This window comes from Mirounga angustirostris, unplaced genomic scaffold, assembly GCF_029215605.1.
Source record: "Mirounga angustirostris isolate CCGP_5_RB_7025 unplaced genomic scaffold, mMirAng1.0.hap1 SCAF_12, whole genome shotgun sequence".
Lineage (NCBI taxonomy): Eukaryota > Metazoa > Chordata > Mammalia > Carnivora > Phocidae > Mirounga > Mirounga angustirostris.
Window position 1 is genome coordinate 26,212,610 of NW_026991720.1, and position 18,510 is coordinate 26,231,119.

At 35.8% G+C, this 18,510-nt stretch overlaps 2 long non-coding RNA genes across 2 annotated transcripts in view; both read right to left on the reverse strand.

The window, feature by feature from the left end:
* LOC135362183 (uncharacterized) overlaps window positions 1-5,765 on the reverse strand; it is a 28,769-nt gene extending 23,004 nt beyond the window's left edge. Inside the window, exons 1-2 of the long non-coding RNA XR_010406657.1 lie at window positions 5,649-5,765; window positions 4,696-4,836 (exon numbers count right to left, since the gene is read on the reverse strand). This is a non-coding gene — a long non-coding RNA (uncharacterized LOC135362183). The remainder of the gene's footprint in view (window positions 1-4,695; window positions 4,837-5,648) is intronic.
* Window positions 5,766-7,405: 1,640 nt separating this feature from the next.
* Window positions 7,406-18,510, reverse strand: part of LOC135362184 (uncharacterized) — a 76,610-nt gene continuing 65,505 nt past the window's right edge. Inside the window, exon 3 of the long non-coding RNA XR_010406658.1 lies at window positions 7,406-7,473. This is a non-coding gene — a long non-coding RNA (uncharacterized LOC135362184). The remainder of the gene's footprint in view (window positions 7,474-18,510) is intronic.

The window sequence follows — 18,510 nt, forward strand, 5'->3', positions numbered from 1 at the left end:
TCAGGTCATGATCTCAGGGTCCTGGGATCGAGTCCCGCATCAGGCTCCCTGCTCCTTGGGAGCCTGCTTCTCCCTCTGCCTTTCTCTCTCGCTCTGTCTCTCATGAATAAAAAAAAAAAAAAAAAAAAAAAAAAAAGATCTTTTCATAGGGGCACCTGGGTGGCTCAGTCAGTTAAATGTCCATCTCCTGATTTCTGCTCAAGTCATGATCTCAGGGTTGTGAGATCGAGCTCCGAGGTCGGCTCCACACTGGGCATGGGACCTGCCTAAGATTCTCTCTCTCCCTTTCCCTCTGCCCCCTCCCCTCCTCCCATGCTCATGCGGTGTGCTCTCTCTCTCTCTCTCTCAAAAAAAAGATCTTTTCACAATTGCATGCCACTTGCTTGCTCTGGTGATCATCCAGGGCTAACTCTAAGAAATTCTTATATGTGTTACAGATTTAAAGAGCTACAGAATCACTGATGTAGTCAATGTTAAAAGGTCAATTTGACTAAAATATTTGTTATTTTATTGGTTGATTTGATATCATAATATTAGATCTGGACATGGCCAAATATGTTGATGTCGTCTATCCAGAAAAGGAATCTGTGAGAATCAATAGAACAGCTATTCATCACCAAGACAGGTTACTGCGGCTGTATTTACAGACTTAGTGATGAATGAGGAAGAATAAAGGGCTTCAGTGACAAGTATTCATGCAGAATTCTTAGTTTGCTCAGTACAGATACAGACTGTGGCTACTAACACTCATCTTCTGGCCTTGCTATTTAATCTGTCCTTTTCCCTTTAATTTTCCTTGGTCCTATCTAAGGGTACTCAGTTACCTCCTTTTCTAGTTCTAGTTCTACCTCCTTATTTCTAGTTCTGCCACCCAGACTTATTTCTTTATTCTGGCTCACCTGTTCACAGCTGCAGGATCCAATAGGCAACATTTTACAACTGGATCCTGCTGGGGCCAATGAATCTCCTTCATAGCAAATTGCCTAAGTATTTGCGTAGGGATTTTTTTTTTAAACCCATTTCTTTTAACAATATCTCTAGCTTTTCTATGTTGTCCCATTGCAAAGAGGATTATACAACCAACCTCTAGCTTCCAGACTCTCCATATATCTGGCTTTATCTGTGGCTATTTCTTAGGCTACAGTCCTAACATACCTTAAGGACTTTCAAAAAGAAATAATACTCTTTTGTTATTGTCTAAAAATGATTTCAATATTAAGCTGTTCAAGATATATTGTCCATTTAGTTAGAAATATTTGAGGTACTAACCCCTAGAAGTAATTCAGCAATGTATATATAGATAAATTCTATGCAAATAAGCAACAGTTTGGTATGAGAAATGTTTCAATGATAATCTTCCTAATGGCTGCACACATATTTGGCCAAGGTAAACTTACCTTCTTTACATGTATTTAAATGAATATATTAGAATGAGCATATTTAAATGAAAATGTTTTTAATGAAAGAGGACTAACCCTAGCAAAAGCTTTTATAGGAAAAGAATCTCTTTGCAATGGCAGCTACTTAAGGACCAATCCAGGATTTCTAGAAAGAGAGCATTTTCACATATTTGAAGGCCTACAGTATGTCTTGCCCCAGCTCCAATAGTCGCAGCAGATCCTCTTTCTAGACTTATTCTACAACCCTGCCCACCTTCTCTCATTTTGAATCAATTCTGACTTTTTCCTAGCTATTCCTAACTATGCCCGCACAATCACATTCAGAAGTGGTTTTTCCTGAACAGGTCTCCCTGATATGCAATGTAAAACCTATTTGGCATTATGCTAGTACATAATTTCTATTTTCAGCGGTAACCATTCCTTCATATTTTTGGAGTATATTGGATGTATGCATATGCTTCCTATATTGTTTAATAGGTGGCAGAATTACTAATCATGTGTACAAGATTACAGCTCATTATAGGGTAGAGAATATTTGTATTCATGTCAGCTCTAAGAAATAAGTGAAAGTCTTTTTCTCAGTAGGAAGTGAGTTTAGTTCATTTTTTCTGGCAAGAAAACCTAATCTGAGAACTATATTACAAAAGAGAGGCCAGTGATCAACTCTTGCAATAATCTTCTATTGCCTCTGGCAGCACGTGAGAATTAAGGGGAGAATGGATTCCTCAAATATCGAATGCATTGAGAAAGAAGGAAATGGTGTGAAAGGCGGTGGGAAGAACAAAGCACTCTTTCTTTAACTATTATTTCTTACAAAAAGAGGCAGGAAGTAGTCACAGTAACAAGAGCTATTTCCTCTCATTTGGGGATCAAAAACCATGCAGTCTACATTCAAAGATATATGAGGCCAAACCTTCCCATTGAAAGCAATGGCAGTGGGGGAGTGAGGCAGAATTTTGACAGGGTGGAAAAATATTCTAGGAAGGAAAGGGGATGTTGAGTTCTCTGCATAACCTACAGAATAAGACCAGACCCTATCCTAGGAGCTCCCACTTCACCCAAAGTTCCCAAGTCATGCTCCAAAAGAACCCAGTTTGAACTGATGATCAAGGAATCTCCCTGCTACTTTGTTTATTTCATAAAACCATAAGATTAGGGTTTGGTTTAAAGTTAGAATTTGATTTAAGATTGAGATAGAAGAGAATATTGGAACTGAAGTTAGATATTTGGAAATATTATTATTCTTAGAAATCTGACTTTATGGAGTCCATCACACTTCTTTTGGAATTGATTTTAGGGTGCCTGGGTGGCATTAAGTGTCTGCTTTCAGCTCAGGTCATGATCCCAGAGTCCTGGGATGGAGTCCTGCATCCGGCTCCCTGCTCAGCAGGAAGTCTGCTTCTTCCTCTACCCCCCCCCCCCCCGATTTTAACAATATCTCTAGCTTTTCCATGTTGTCCCATTGCAAAGAGGATCATACAACCAACCTCTAGCTTCCAGACTCTCCATATACCTGGCTTTATCTGTGGCTATTTCTTAGGCTAACAATACCTTAAGGACTTTCAAAAAGAAATAATACTCTTTCTCTCTCAAGCTCTCTCTCTCTCTCTCAAATAAACAAAATCTTAAAAAAAAAACAAAAAACTGTTCAACAGTCTACACTTTACTGTGGCTTAGGAAAGAATCAAGAATTTAATCAGAATTTTATATGGCTTTCATTACTGTTCATATACATAAGAATAAGAGAAGGTGAGTACAAATGTCAAAGAACAAATTGTGTGTCTTGTATTCTTTCCCTAAAAGGAAATTTGCTTTTAGAACTAATTGTGAATATCAGAGTTCACTTTAATGAATTAGTTTACCTTAACCTATTAAAGCTGGCTTATGGGAAAACTGCTCTCTCTGCTATATCTAACACTCTACACACACATCTCTACACACACACACCATCGAGTGATGGCTTGCTCAAACTTCGGTTATTGGATGCTTGAAATTAGAACAAATTGTGGGATTTGGCAAAATGATCAAACCTACATAAATGTTAGCAAAGGTCAAAATTTGTTTTCCTTTGCTTACCAATCTTTTATGATGATCGATTAGCACTTAGGGCTACTTTATGTATCCACAGAATTTTAAAGCTCAGAAATGTAAATAGAGACCCCAAAATATTAAATTGCTTTCCACAATATTACATTTTCCCTTAAAAAAATGCCCCGCTCTCACTTTAACTTACCATAAAATATTTCTTATCAATGTTTTCCACTGTCTTACAAAAAAAGTTCCATATTTTAATATTTTTGTTTATTTGTTTGCTTAAATAAATTTTAGTAAAATTTAATAACAATGCAAGCCCCAAATTCTATGCTTAAATCCACAGAACTAAGTGTCTTTCAAAAAGAAACAAAGTTTTGTTCTGAATGACCATGTATTTAGAATTTTTTCACTAATTTAGTGGTTACTCCAATTTTATTATAATATTAATTTTACAAGTTTCTTCCAGAACAATATTCCGTTCCATTTACTTCTCAAAAACTTCTTATTAATATTAAATTTTTAAGCATTAGAAAACCTGTTGCAATACCACATGGAAAGTTTTCATTCAAAATAATTTAAATTTTAAAGATGATCAGATTGATATATGAGTTAATAATTGGAAAATAATTCTTTTCTTCTAAACTATTATTTAAGCCCAATAAAAAACACCTTTTCCTTATTTAGGGACTATTAGAACTTTTTTAAAATAGCAAAGAAAAATCAGAAAATCTTCACTGGTCTATTAATGACCTTTTCAATAATCACTTTTTAATCTTTTATATTTTTGATATCTGGAAAAATAATCAGAATTATAAAAATTCAAGCTATAAAAATTTAAGCCTGATTATCTGTGTTTTCAGATTCTTTGAAATTTGTTCTCAATTATATGAAGTTCTCTAACATAGCACCTGAGGTTTAATACAGTTTTATTTAATTCTGTGGTCTTAAATTCCTAGTGATTGACTATGAGAATTGGTAATATGGAGTGGGTGATATATAAAATAAAAATATTCATGTCGTTTTAAGAACAACAAACAAATAAGCTTACCTCCCAGTTTGACATCCGAAATGTATTAAAAAGTCACCATTAACTTCAGTCTACAGTGAAGATATTAATCACCCATCTCTCAAAGTATTTACTCATTACTCCCAAATCTCAAATCTTCTGTTGCTTTCTCCATAACTTTCTGCCCATTCACATACTCTTACTCTTCCATGTCCATGCATATACTGTCACTCCACTCCCGCCCACTATACTCACCATGCAGAGACTCTCTTTTCTTAATATCCACCAGTGGAGTCTTTTTTGGCTTAGAATCTGTGCCAACATGTCTTCACACTCCTTAAAAGGTGCTTATCAATACTGCTCCAGATCTAATCATGTTGTATCTTCATCCATCACCTAGGCCAACAACAAAACTCCAGGAGTCAAGGAAACAAATACAAAAACCTTCCTGAGTGAGGAGGATGGAAGTTTTAAATAGTTATATATAATATTTGCCCACACACACACAAATATAAATCACTACTTAACACAGTAGGTCATTTTCTATAAGATCATTAACAGTATATTACTAAATATTTGGCTCTTTTAAAAACTGTTCCATTTACACTCTTCAGAACAAAGCTTACTTCTACTTTACATTTTTCCCTTGAGATATCAAATATGCAGTTTAGTGGATTTTTTCCCCTGTTAGCATTTGTTTATGATTTTTATATAATACCTCTTCCATTCTGGCATAAAGCCAGTAGCATCTTCTGCCTGTCCTCTTTTCTTCAGAAGACCTCAGGCATTGGGAGTGTAGAGGAAAAAAATGAAGTATAAATTGTGCCCTGACTGACTAAATTATAAACTGTGTTCCCTTGACAGGTTTCAGTTTGAGTTCCTCCTGCTTCTAGGACTGCAGTGGCTGACTCACCTTGCTTGGGAAAGTCAAGTCTCCCATGATGAATAATAATCACAAGTAAAAGAGACCATCATTAAGATAGCATTTCCACTGGTGAAGAATTGTCTGAACCTCTGGTCAGAAGGCTGGTTTGGAACTGACTCAAAGATAGTCCTATTGCTGAATTATTACTTAAAATAGCTATTCTACAGAAGGTGTTCCTCAGAGACATCACCAAATACTGACCCAGCCTACTCCTGCTTAGCTTAGCCCGACAGGTTCAGTATTTCCGTTGTATTGCCTTAGCTGGGAAGAAAATCATCCTTACCTTCTCTTAACGTATTAACAGTATGGAAAAACACTCCTGTCACCTCTTCTCAGCAGTTCAAGATGAAGTTATTCTTTCAAAAGCCACTGTTGACTGGTTGACCCTTGTCCATTTTAGCTGCCAATCGTGACAAAAAAACTTTTCAAGTGGTATGTGATAAAGTTGTCCTAATAGAGCATTGTGCAGAGATGAGCATTAATAAAATGTTTGATAATAGTGTTTCCTGAGACTGCTGCAGGCCATGGCTACTGGCAAAAGATATTTTAAGTTATTTGGAAGAAATTGACTTAACATTGAAATTTCAGCGGAGCCAGTAATGACAGTATAGGAAGATTTGTGAAGGAAAAAAGATAGGGCACTGAAGGGGAAGATAAGGGGAAGATCTGAATCAGATATGAGAGACTAAGGTGAGTTTCCCCAATGTAGTCATGTAAAAACTACAATCTGAAGGGTGAACAGGATTTAGCCAAGTAGAGAGGTAAGGGAAATACTTTTATTGATGATCCCTCCCTCTGTTCTCAAGTAAAAAGTTATGAGAGGGCAGAAAAGTGACCAAATCAACTGGCTCTTAGAAATATCCAGGTAGCCTATATCAGAACTGTGACAACAGAAATCATTACAGGTCACTGTATGTACATTGGTTACAAATTCTGAGAGATACCCAGTGTCAGAAATAGAAACCCACTAGCATCACCAGGCCATTGGGACTACAAGGAATAAATAATAAATACCTAAGTCAAAGGGCCAAACTCATCAGCTTTGAAATTGAACTATAAAACTCATCCTTCCCCATAGAAAGAGCCACCTAATTAGAGGTTGCTTTGCTACCAGTTGCTCCCATCAAGCTGACCACAAGAGAAAGAACTGTTTACCTTCCCCACAACGTAAACACAAGCTACATTGTCAGTCATGAACTAAACTCTTTTAGAGCCAACTGCATACCATCCTGGTGCAGATTTTAAGGACTAGCCCTGTTTACCTCATTCTAGTACCTCCTATCTATTATCTCTCAACATATTACCCTCCTGTTTTGCCCAGTCATATGACCGATGAAGCTTTCATAACTTACCCCACTGACACAGCTTTTCCTGTAGCATTTTCACATGGGTATTTATTCCCTTTCACCTTATATCAGGTGATGGAGTCAATGTTCTTGCTTTCTATTTAATTGTGCAGACCATTGCATATAAAGCCTCTCCTACTTCGTATTTCATTTCTTCTGGAAGTTTCCTTCTCATCTTCCTTCCTTATGTTCCTCTATCATAGCCTGCCCTCACTCATTTATATCTATATCTCACACATGAAACATTCAACAACCTGGCCGCTCAGCTGCTTTGTTTTCTTTAATTTGGAAAAAAATCATATAAACAAAAGAATATTTAGACTATTTCTGTTCATCTCAAAAAGAATATGATGATACTTAAGTAATAATCTCCTGGTGAACAGTAATTGAAAGCTCCTCGTGTACCTATTCCTGCCTTATTCCCTCAGAAGTAGCCACCACCACCCTTGTACCTATGATTCCTATCCAGTTTTTAATTATACCACTTATGAATAATTATCAAACTAATCTACTGTTCAACTTTTGTTCCTTCTTGAAATTTATACACATGAAATTATACTGTATGCTTTCTTCTGTGAATATGTCTTTTATACAACAAATTTATGGGATAGGTCCAGGTTATTAAATCTCCAAGCCTTCACATGATAGCTATGTTGGCTACTGTTTACTCATTCTATTATTACATAGTACTCACCTGTATGGATATATCACAATTTAATGATTTGTTCTATTTTTGTTGTAGGAATGGTCAAAAGAAAATACCTAAAACAAATTAAAACAAAAAGACTTTTTTAGAAATACAGTATCTCTGACTAAATCTAAAAGTCATGATTAAAGAAAAATGGTATTTAGGAGATATAGTTTGGGAAATCTTTGAGAAACTGGGGGGAAAAGAAAGATGGCAAACAGAATGGCAAGTGGGTCAGTTCAGAACATGCAACATCTGATTAAGAGCAGTTTTAGAAAGAGGGAACAGAAAAAATAAGAATAGTATATTATCAAGAAAATAGTTCCAAGAAGATTCTAGAAGGATATCTGAAGGACATGAGATTTCTGATTATAAAATTCACCAAATGTTCAGGAAAAGAGATGGAAAAATGATCCACTGCAAAGCACGTTGTTCTGAAAGTTCAAGAAAGAAATGGCATTGAATTCTTTGGCAGCCACACTAGAAGCAAGACAATGGAGGACCCTCTCAATCACTGAAAGAAAATAACTTTCAATTTAGAATTCTATGCTGAACCGTGCTCTCAAAATACATAGAGTAGGATATATACATCTTTAAACATATAGTTCTCATACTTTCAAAAGATTTATTGCCCTTGTGCCTTTTCTCAGGATCGCTCAAGGAATATGTTTCGGTGAAATGAAGAAATGAAATAAGAGAAGATCCAGAAAACTAAAGATGCCACAAGGTAGGGTAAAAAACCCAAATTCCAGGATGATGAGAAAGGGAGGCTCCAAGGACATAAGCTGAAAGTTAAAGCACGTTTAGAAGAAATTATAGTCCTGGAGAAAAGTTTAGAGGCAGTTAAGTAATATTTACATTGAAAATTATGCAAAGAAAAAACAATTATTGAACTCAAGGCAAAAAAAAAAGCGCTATACAAGAATGTAACAATTTCAGGAGCTCTGATGTGACTTATTCCTATATATATACAAATTCTACCTACTTACTGTCCTCGTCCAGCTGATTTCCTTATTACACCTGTGTTTCTGACCTGTTATGGCTTCTCCAAAAGAGAAGGAATAAAAAGAGAGTGTGCAAATCTTAAACTCCAAATGGCATCTTATTCTATCAAGACTCTCCTTTCAAGATAAACTCTCACAAACTCCATTTTCCCACACAGTTCAAATAAGCTGCATCCATCTGGCTTGGGTATCAGATGTCAATAGCAGAATCTTTCTGTCCTGATTATATTTATCTAACAATGATGGGAAAAACTAAAAAAAAAAGTTGACAGTGAAATAGAAGAGGTTCAGTCAATTCTATACAATTTATCCTTTGCTAAACTAATTATTATCTTCAAACTTATCAAGTTGTTTTTCTTTCCTCTTTGACCTACTTCATAAATTTTCACATAAAGTGAAATTGATATCATTCTATAAATAAATATGTTGTTTTAATATGCTCTGAATGAAATACAGAAAGAAAAATTCCTTTTGATGTCTTTGAGTATTAAAAATCGACAATTACAGGTAGGTAATCATTGCTGGTACCAATCTGTAATATGTAACACAGGTAAAACTTGGTTCTACACATTGAGATGGTAGACAAATTGCTGAGAACTAGAGAAAAAAATATTACAATAAGCAATTAATATGACATGGATGTCAAGGGAGAATTGTGCACAACAGAAAGTTTTATCTGTACAAAATGACCTACTTCATATAAAATAAAATTAATTTACTGCAAGAGAGAATATCAGGCAATATGAAATACTTATTCATCCTATGCAACCTACTTTTGCTGTGAAACTAGAGCATGTAGTCACACTAGTTTTAGTACATGTGCTATAGAAGAATATGTGCAATTTTTATTGTGATATTTAAGTACTGCCTTTTTGCATTGAAGATTATATTTAATAGGCAGGATGTAAAAGAATAATTTCTAAACAGTTTGTCATGTTTTAGCAATTGTGAACGATGCAAATTACTTAAATTATACCTAGTGATTGGAGTATGTCTATTTCATGCCTCTATCACTCTGTTCATGGTCTTCCCATCATCAGAAATGCCTCATACTACATCTCTGTGGTTCCAAATCTTAGCAACCTATCCCTAGATCCCTTAACTACTTATCTCTGTGAGTTTCTCCATAAAAATACCCCTGATGCCTCAGCTGGAAGGAATTCCCCCATCCCTAAACTCCCACAGCACTGCATCTCCATCACCCTGAAAACAGCACTCACCAGTTTTCATCCTGTACTATAGTGACTTGTCTGTCTCAGAATCTTTCTTCAAAGAAAGAGCTTTAGTTATTTGTATATTTAAACAAAAAGTATTTATTGCAGGGACAAATGAATGACATTTGCTTAAGATAATCTCTAGGAAAACATGAACCTGAAACACCTATACATTTTTATCCTGGCCATGAAAAGCAACAGACAAAAATAAATAAGAAAGATTTCTTTCAACATAATTTTTGAATTAAGCAGTCAATCATCAAACCTTAGATGGTCTAAACAAACCTGAGCAGTTCCAGACATCTGCCACCAGGTGAGGCCACACAAATACCACAAATAGGTTCCTTTTTGGTTCCTATAAAATACCTTTATAGGTTCCTGGATATGCAATGAGAATAAAAGCACGGAGGTGGCAGGCATGCAATCAATACAATAACTTTAGAGACCCACTTACACTCATTTTTCTCAAATCTACCCAACTCTCATAACACAAGCAATTAATTATGCAACTTCCAAGAAACTAAATGTAGCCCCTGCTAACAAAATGGCTAGGGACTTGAATTTTTAGGTCATTCTTAAAGAAAGGCAAGAGACAGAGGTAGAGATCCTAAAAGTTTCCAAAGTTTTATTGTTTTAGATTTCATATTAAATTTACACTCTATCTTGTGCTGATTCTGTATGAGGTATAAAGTAGAAATCACAGTTTATTTTTATTTCAGATTTTTAACTAACCCAGAACAATGTGTTGAATGACCATCCTTCTCTCTCTGCATTATCATGTCGCCTTTGTCATGAATCAGCAGATAATATAAGTGTGGTTACTTTCTGAAAGCTATTCTGCTTCATCCCTGTATTTGTCTATCTTTCTGTTAATACCTCAGTCTTAACTGCTATTGTTAAATAATAAAATTTGCATCTGGTTTATAAATCCTCCACCTTTGTTCTTATCCAAGATTGCTTTGTTTATTCATGGCCCTTGATTTTCCATGAAAACAGAAATAGCTTGTTGATTTTCACCAGAAAAACCTGCCAGAAATTTGATTGGAGTCTACTGGGGAAATTTACTTCTTTAAGATATTGATACTTCAATTTCATTGACATATGTCATTCCATGATCAAATTATTAGTTAGGCATGGATTGTGGCCAATACTCTCTCCCAACATCCTTGTTTGACTATAACTGTAAAGGTTTGGAAATACAAGTATTCAATTTCCAAGTGTCCTTTACAGCTGAGAATGCCATGTGACATAGTTCTGGCTTATGGGACACAAAAGGAAGACTAAAGAGGCTTGTATACTCTTAATAAAAGGAGGGAAATGTGACTGGTACATTTTCTTCTTTCTTTTACCTTAAATACATCACTATCCAAAGAAATTACCAACTAAAATGAACTTAAGCCAGTTGCTGCCTACTTTCAAGCTATTTGCCTGGAAAAATGAACTCATTTACTTAAGTTACTATTAGTTTTCTGTTTCTCATAGCAGAAACCACTGCTAAGAAATATTAATGTATTTTTTAAAAAGGAAAAAGCACCAGATTAGAATACTGTGCCTTCTTTCCATGTAGGAAGTCAGTAATAACTAAAAATGCTTATCAAAAATTAATTAGGAAGCTTTCAGTCTACTATAAATTATAAATATTAAAGATGTCATCTAAGCAATAATATTATTTTTCTTGATTATGTGTAAAATCTGTATGCATTAAAACTTTTAAAAATGTCAATTCTTAAGGTAGAATAATGTTTTGTTTGTCCCCCAAAAAGGAGCTATAATACCCTCTTCTCCTCACTAAAAGTTACAGGGGTTATTCCCAATGGCTGTTTGATTAAGACAACTAAAGCAAAAAGCTAATGGTTGGTAAACAATGGTTTTACTTTAAATATTTGCTCATTGAGTTAATGGTTTTTCAACTATAAATGACTACCTTTGCCTTCAAATGATTTGAAAGTATTAACATTTTGAAACATTCCAAACTATCTTTTATTTGCTTACATTTCATAACTAGATGCAAATAACAAGGTATTTTTTAAGTAATTTCAAATAGCACCTTATTTGGCTTTCTTTTCTGAAGCAGGACAGGCATCTGCTAAATCAAAAGTAAAATATGTCTAAGGATGATTAATATGTAGTTTATAGATAAGAACTTATATTTATTTTAAAAGTTACACCAGAGTCACCACTCCTGGACAAAGAATTCTTTTCTCAGAATTCTTGGATCCATTTTTAAAATTTCTCTAAGTACCATTTCATGCTTATACGGAACCACCCTGTCTCAACTTGAGTCAATAAAAGATCATTGTTTATTATGACTCAGAAGGCAGTTTTTCAGAGTAGTACTAAGAAATTGAACTCTAAACTTCTCTATCTACTCTACACTCAGCTCAATACCAACACCTGTGATTAGTTTCAAAAGAGTCCTAGAGAGAGTATATTATTTAAGCACAATTTTCCACAATTGCCATATAAAATAAAAAAATAAAATAAAAGCGATAACCTATTGCTGGTGGTGATTAATACCATTTTTACCAGTTAGCGAATATACATTCATAGTATAAATCTTCATTATTAATTTTTCAGAGAGAAATAGTTCCCTTGAGTGATGTGAAAGGATTGGCCCATAGTTTCTTTTTATTTGACAAAGATAAAGACCTCTAAAATGTGACTCTTGCCCATGGCTTATTCATCTGATCTTTTAAGTATTATGATTGCAGCCCACTGTATACTGTTTTGGTTATTCTACCACAAGTTTAAAAATAAAGAGTTATTGAAAAGCCCAAAAGAGGGGTTGCCTGGGTGGCTCAGTTGGTTAAGTGTCTGCCTTTGGCTCAGGTCATGATCAGAGTCCTGGGATCAAGCCCTACATTAGCTCCCTGCTCAGTGGGGAGCCTGCTTCCCCCTCTCCCTCTGCCTGCCACTCCCCCCGCCAACTTGTACGTGCGCTCTCCCTCTCTCTAATGAATAAATAAGATCTTAAAAAAAAAAAAAAGCTCAAAAGATTTCCTAATAAGCTAATATGCTAGAGAGCTATAATAATACTTAATGCCCAGGTACATTACATTGAAGAAAATAAGAAATCATTCCTTTCTTCTCCTCTCACCAAGAGCCCTTCTCCACTAATGCTTCTTTTCTTCCTAATTTTTGGACTTATAATTCATTCCTTAAAGTTAATTTGGCTTTTGATTAAAGACTAGATTACAAATGATTATAGGGACTATGTAGATAATGTATTGTGAATTAAAATTTGTGATAAAATAGAGGGCACATGTCGTATCCAAAGAAGGCAACATCCAGAGAATTATATTTAGGGGAATTAAGGATAATTTCCTAGAACTTCTGATTTTTCAGAAGTCATAATCGAGGTATTTTAGCGAAATAATTTCAATTTTAAATTCTAGCAACTAATTCCAATTCAACAAGAAACAAACAACTATAGTATGCAGGATCATATCTGTTGAATTAAATAATATGCATTTGTTGATGCAGTCAGTGTTCAAATTCTTCTGTGCTATACAGACATAAGCAGTGAAATGTATGCAATCATGTCATTCTTTGTCTCTTCCTACATATTAAGATGTTTGTTTTTCTGATAAAGCAGAAAAACCCCTCAGTTTCTACCTGTTGACAAGAAAATTTTAAATCCTGTATCATGTTACTTTATAGCCTTGGTTCCCAACTAGGAGTCATTTTGCCTGTTAGGGGACATTTGGCAATGTCTTGGGACATTTTTGGTTGTCACAATGGGGAATGGATGTGCTACTGATGTCTAGTGAGTAGAAGAATCTAGGGATGCCATTAATCATCTTAAGATGCCACATAAATAAACAAAATCTTTAAAAAAAAAAAAAAGGCGCCTGGGTGGTTCAGTTGGTTAAGCAACTGCCTTCAGCTCAGGTCATGATCCTGGACATGATCCTGGAGTCCCAGGATCGAGTCCCACATGGGACTCCCTGCTCAGCAGGGAGTATGCTTCCCCCTCTGACCCTCCCCCCTCTCATGCTCTCTCTCTCTCTTTCTCTCTCTCTCTCACATAAGTAAATAAAATCTTAAAAAAAAAAATCATCTTAAGATGCACAGGACAGTTCCACAGCAAAGACTTATCTGGCCCTAAATGTCAATAGGACTGAGTTTAAGAAATTCAGGCTTACAATATCACCGATATTCTTAATACTTCCTAAAATTCTCATGGAAGCTTAATGTATGAGAAAAACCTTTTAAAAATATTCATAAAGAGGTATGAGAGGACTTAAGAGGTGTAGGATAAGAGAGGAATGGATCCCAGTGTCGAGTGTTTTAATTTTATTCCACTTCTCCATCGGTCAAAACCAATCTGGAATAGAGTGTTTTATCTCAATTTTATTATTCTTATTACCCCTCATGGTAGAAATATTTTAGAAAAAGAAGAACAGGAAGAAGGAAAAATCATTCCTATTATTTATTTTTCTCTTCCTTAAGCTGAGGTGTTTTAAAGTCTTTGATTCTTCCACCATGTTTAGAGCTCATGCTGTTCTATTTAGATGTTCAGTTTACTATAATTACTAATAATGGATAGCCAAAATAACAATCTATTTTTTCAGTGATTTTTTAATGGTAAATCAGTCTTTATTTTTATCTTCCTTAGACTTTTCCATTTTTACTTACTTTCATATCCTTTAACTAAAGAGTTGGAGATTAATTCCAAAAGGGGTTAAGCACGCTAAAATAAACAGTCTACATACTCAAACTGGAATGTTATTGTAGCAGGCTAAATTAATCCATTTTTATGTATTTCCCATTTTCTGGGTTACCATGTAATGATTAGGGAACTTAAGTTTTACTAATAAAAATATATTTAGAAAATTTCTGATGAATTAGCTCTCTGGATATATAACCAACAGGTGTGGGTCCAGGAGTGTTGCTCCTTTCTTGAGCTCAGTAATTATTTAATGGGGTAATTCCTTTACGTGAAAAGTTTCTTGCATTTTCTAATTCATAATCACTGCCAGTTATTTGCTTACATTTTCTATAGACATTTATATTGCATATCTCAGGGGTACTGGGTAGAGTTTTTGTAATATTTTTTAAGGTTTCAAGAGATCACTAGAGTGAGTCAGATTTTCTCAACAACTTCTGACAAGCATCAAATTCATTTAGACTGAGGAGTTAGTCACCTTGAAAATTTCAGTTCATCTTAATCTATGGCCAACTACACCCCCAATTTCACTCAATTTATCCTCTTCAAGCAGGGCTGAGGAGGTTTAACATTTTAAAATATCTATCGGTGCCTAGATATATTTTTGTTTGTCTTGTGTCAGTTTGGGTCTGTTAGCAGTATTTAATTGGATTTGCTGAACTTTTCACTTTTGCCAGTTCTTTTAGTGGCATTTTACAGATGCAGGATTTATGTGACTTCAGATTATTTGAATGTTAACTACAAACCCAAGAAACCCTGTATTTCAAAGTTAACTAAAGATTTCAGACTCCTCCATTTTTCTAAAATTGAAAGACTTTAAATTAGAAAAGTTTTATACTTTAGTCATATTGTAAATTATGAGAAGTTTTCTTACTTTGCAGCATGCAATCTCTAATATTAAAGAAATGATTAAAAATCAAGAGTTTTGTAAAATTGTTTTAGTAACATTAACAAATAATTATGCCAGTATATAGAGACAAATGGACATTGTAAGGAGTTATGAATGGTTCTGGATGACTGAAGCTCCTTGAAACTTCTGAAAATATAGGGCTCACATGGATAATATAACTACATTATTTGTTGCACAAATTTAGGAATACTAGAACTTTTTTCTTATTTCTTCAACCTCAAGGGCATTTACTTAGGATGAATACATGAATGTTATGTGTCATGCCATACAACTTTTGCAGGTAATATTATGGAGGGAAAACATGTCTTCACACATAATATCCCTTGGTGTTCTTTCTTTCCTTCCCTTCAGGAGACAATGTCACAAATTTACAAAGCTTCAGGTAAAAGGGACAATTTGTATGTTCATATATACAGCTTAATTAATTCTTAAATTATTGTGAATACCTAAGTATCTGACATTGAATACTCAAAAATTACCATTCACACTTAATTCAGCTTGGCTTATCTCCATTTAACAAAATTATTCTATTCAACCACTTCGAAAGTTTGATGTCCTGGGTATTTTTAACTCAAGGGCTGACCCAGTACTGCCTTTAGACCTAGACAAGTGGGGCCTCTGCCCTAGGCTGTCCACCTCAGAGGATGCATGCCTCTAAGAGCTTTCTTCAAAATGTTCTAAGTCATCCTGTCCCTGGGATGGTCCATGGCCTATAATGCCATCTGGGCAAAGTCCCATAGGCCAGACAGGGGGCCAGATGAGCCCTGGTGCCCATTTCTCTACTTGGGGCATTCTCTGACACTCTATCTGGTACATGGGCTCAACTGGATGCCCCAAGGAGCAGACTCACTCAACCTACATAGTCTTCCTAGTTCTTCACAGTTGAGCTCCAGGTCTGGGAAGACAGTCTAGCAAGAAGTTTGCTCCAGTTGCTCAGCAAGGTATTGCTTTTGCAGGATCTCAGAAAACTGAACCACCACACTGACTTGAGTGACTTTCACTCATATTGGACATAGAGTGAGTTCAGGGTTCTGGCTACTGATGGAAAACCACTGACCCTTGCCATTGAGTCATATGTATGGGCCCATGCATTAACCCTTCCCCTTGTTCCAACCATAGTGCTACCTCTAGTCTATAGCACAAAATGGTGCCAGGGTCGGTGGTAGGTGACTTTTACTATGTGTGCCCTTGCTGCTGATAGCCAGGGAGATCAACTGAATGATAAGTGGCAGATGGCTGGTTTATACAGGCACACTCTGAATGCCCCTGTTAATCATTATCTGGAGAATGTACAGATCTCATTCTCTCTCTGTTATTTCCTGCAAACAAGATATGTAGAAAAGCATGTTGTTCAATGTTTCAAGTCAGGGGCTTCAGGGGTGGCCAACCTGGGGCATCTCATTGGTAACACAGAATGTTTAGGTAGTGGGTTTTGATCTTGGAATGTTGGCTGTGAAAGGAGAGGGAAAGCTACGGAGAGTTGCTAGGCTAGTAGCTATCCTATAAAGCCTCCTGCATGTAGATTCCAGCAGCAGATGCTTCATCCAGTCTGCCTTTCCCAGAAACCCTGTACATTAGTTCCTGCATTAATCCGATGCCCCCTTCTCTGTCTCTGGGTCTTTTCTTCAGTCTCACTGGGTCGTTGCTCAACCTTGGCTTAGAGTCTGCAGGAGTGCGGCTATATGACACTCCACCCCCTTAGCAGGCTTTGTGGTATATGTCAGGCGCTATCTCCCGTGAAAGCTTTAGAAGACTCTTGCTTACAACACCAATCTTTCTGAATGGTCCTCTCTTTTCTGATCAGTGTAGTAATATTATAATCTCCTGGGCCAGTCTTAAGCTATGCCAGACAGGGATAGATATTCTTCGAACTAATGAAACTAATCTTGCTCTGTCCGTGAGTCTCTTGCCTATCCTGCCCATGGGTCACTGCTCCTATCTAGGAGACAGTATGTGGAAGGAGGAGAAGCAGTTAACACTGAAAGATCACCTTCTAGAAATGCAGTGAATGCAATGATTACAGCCAAAGAATAACATAGTTGAAAGATGTGTTATTCTACTTTTAGGCTACAAAATTTTGAATGATAAATTTAACAGGAAATGATTATTCTGATTTAACTTGCATACTCTGGGTAAGACTAACACTTATCATGGTCATCAATGAAATACAGCAACCACTTCTGAGGGAGTCATTGGAAGCCAATGTTCAGAGGCAACACAGCAAATGATGGCACATAATGAATGTTTTCAAACAATCATTTTCAAACAAACAGGTTTCAAAGAGCCATAGCATGGTGAGATAGAACAGCACCGTTAACTTTTTTATCATGGTATGGTAGGAAGAAGTTAAGTGCATATTTTATTAGACAGGGAATACAAGAGTAAGAGCAGATTCAAGAAGATGATTAGCTCCACTGTTGATTTATTGAGTGTTAGTTCTCCATGTAATGGACAAGTTGAAATGATCAGCAAGGATCTGGAGCCCGAGAAGGAGATCTGGCTTAAGGAGAGTGCTTGGTAAAGCATCAGCACGTGGATCTCTTTTTGTTGTGAAATATTGGGTAAATATCTCTTTAGGTATAAAATCTTTTGAGCCTACAGGAAATTCATTATTAAATGTTAGATAGGGTCATGATCTCTCATGAAATCTATTTTCCAAATAAATAGATTAAAATTCATTAGTGAGAAATTAAAAAACACAGATGAACCACTAAAAATAGTAAACATCTATTCCAGTTTCTTTGGAAAAAAATATCCTTATATTTTCTTTGCTATTTTGATCTCCTAACTTCAACCAAATTTTATTTTATGAATGTTAATAGTCCTGGTTATGAAATGAGAAAAATGTCTGTAGGGCAATATTCAAGGGGTTGATGCTCTATTTAGCCAAGTTGTATCACAGTTCTTGACAAGCTCTATGTTAATAGTATATGACATGGAGTTTTCTCCAACTATAGGATCTCTTCAAAGATTTTTAATAGGCCTGGGTGGTTCAGTCGGTTAAGCGTCTGCCTTTGGCTCAGGTCATGATCTCGGGGTCCTGGGATGGAGCCCTGCATCGGGTTCCCTGCTCAGTGGGAAGCCTGCCTCTCCCTCTCCCTCTGCCGCTCCCCCTGCTTGTGCTCTCTCTCACACTCTCTCTCTCTTAAATAAATAAAATCTTTAAAAAAAAAAAGATTTTTAATAGGCCATTTGGTCCTATCCAAAAAAGCAAAGGAAGAATAATGTAAATCTAATACATGTGAAATTCTTGATGACATTAAATGTTTCCAGCCAAAATAGGTGCAAATCTCTAACATATGAGCATTATGAGG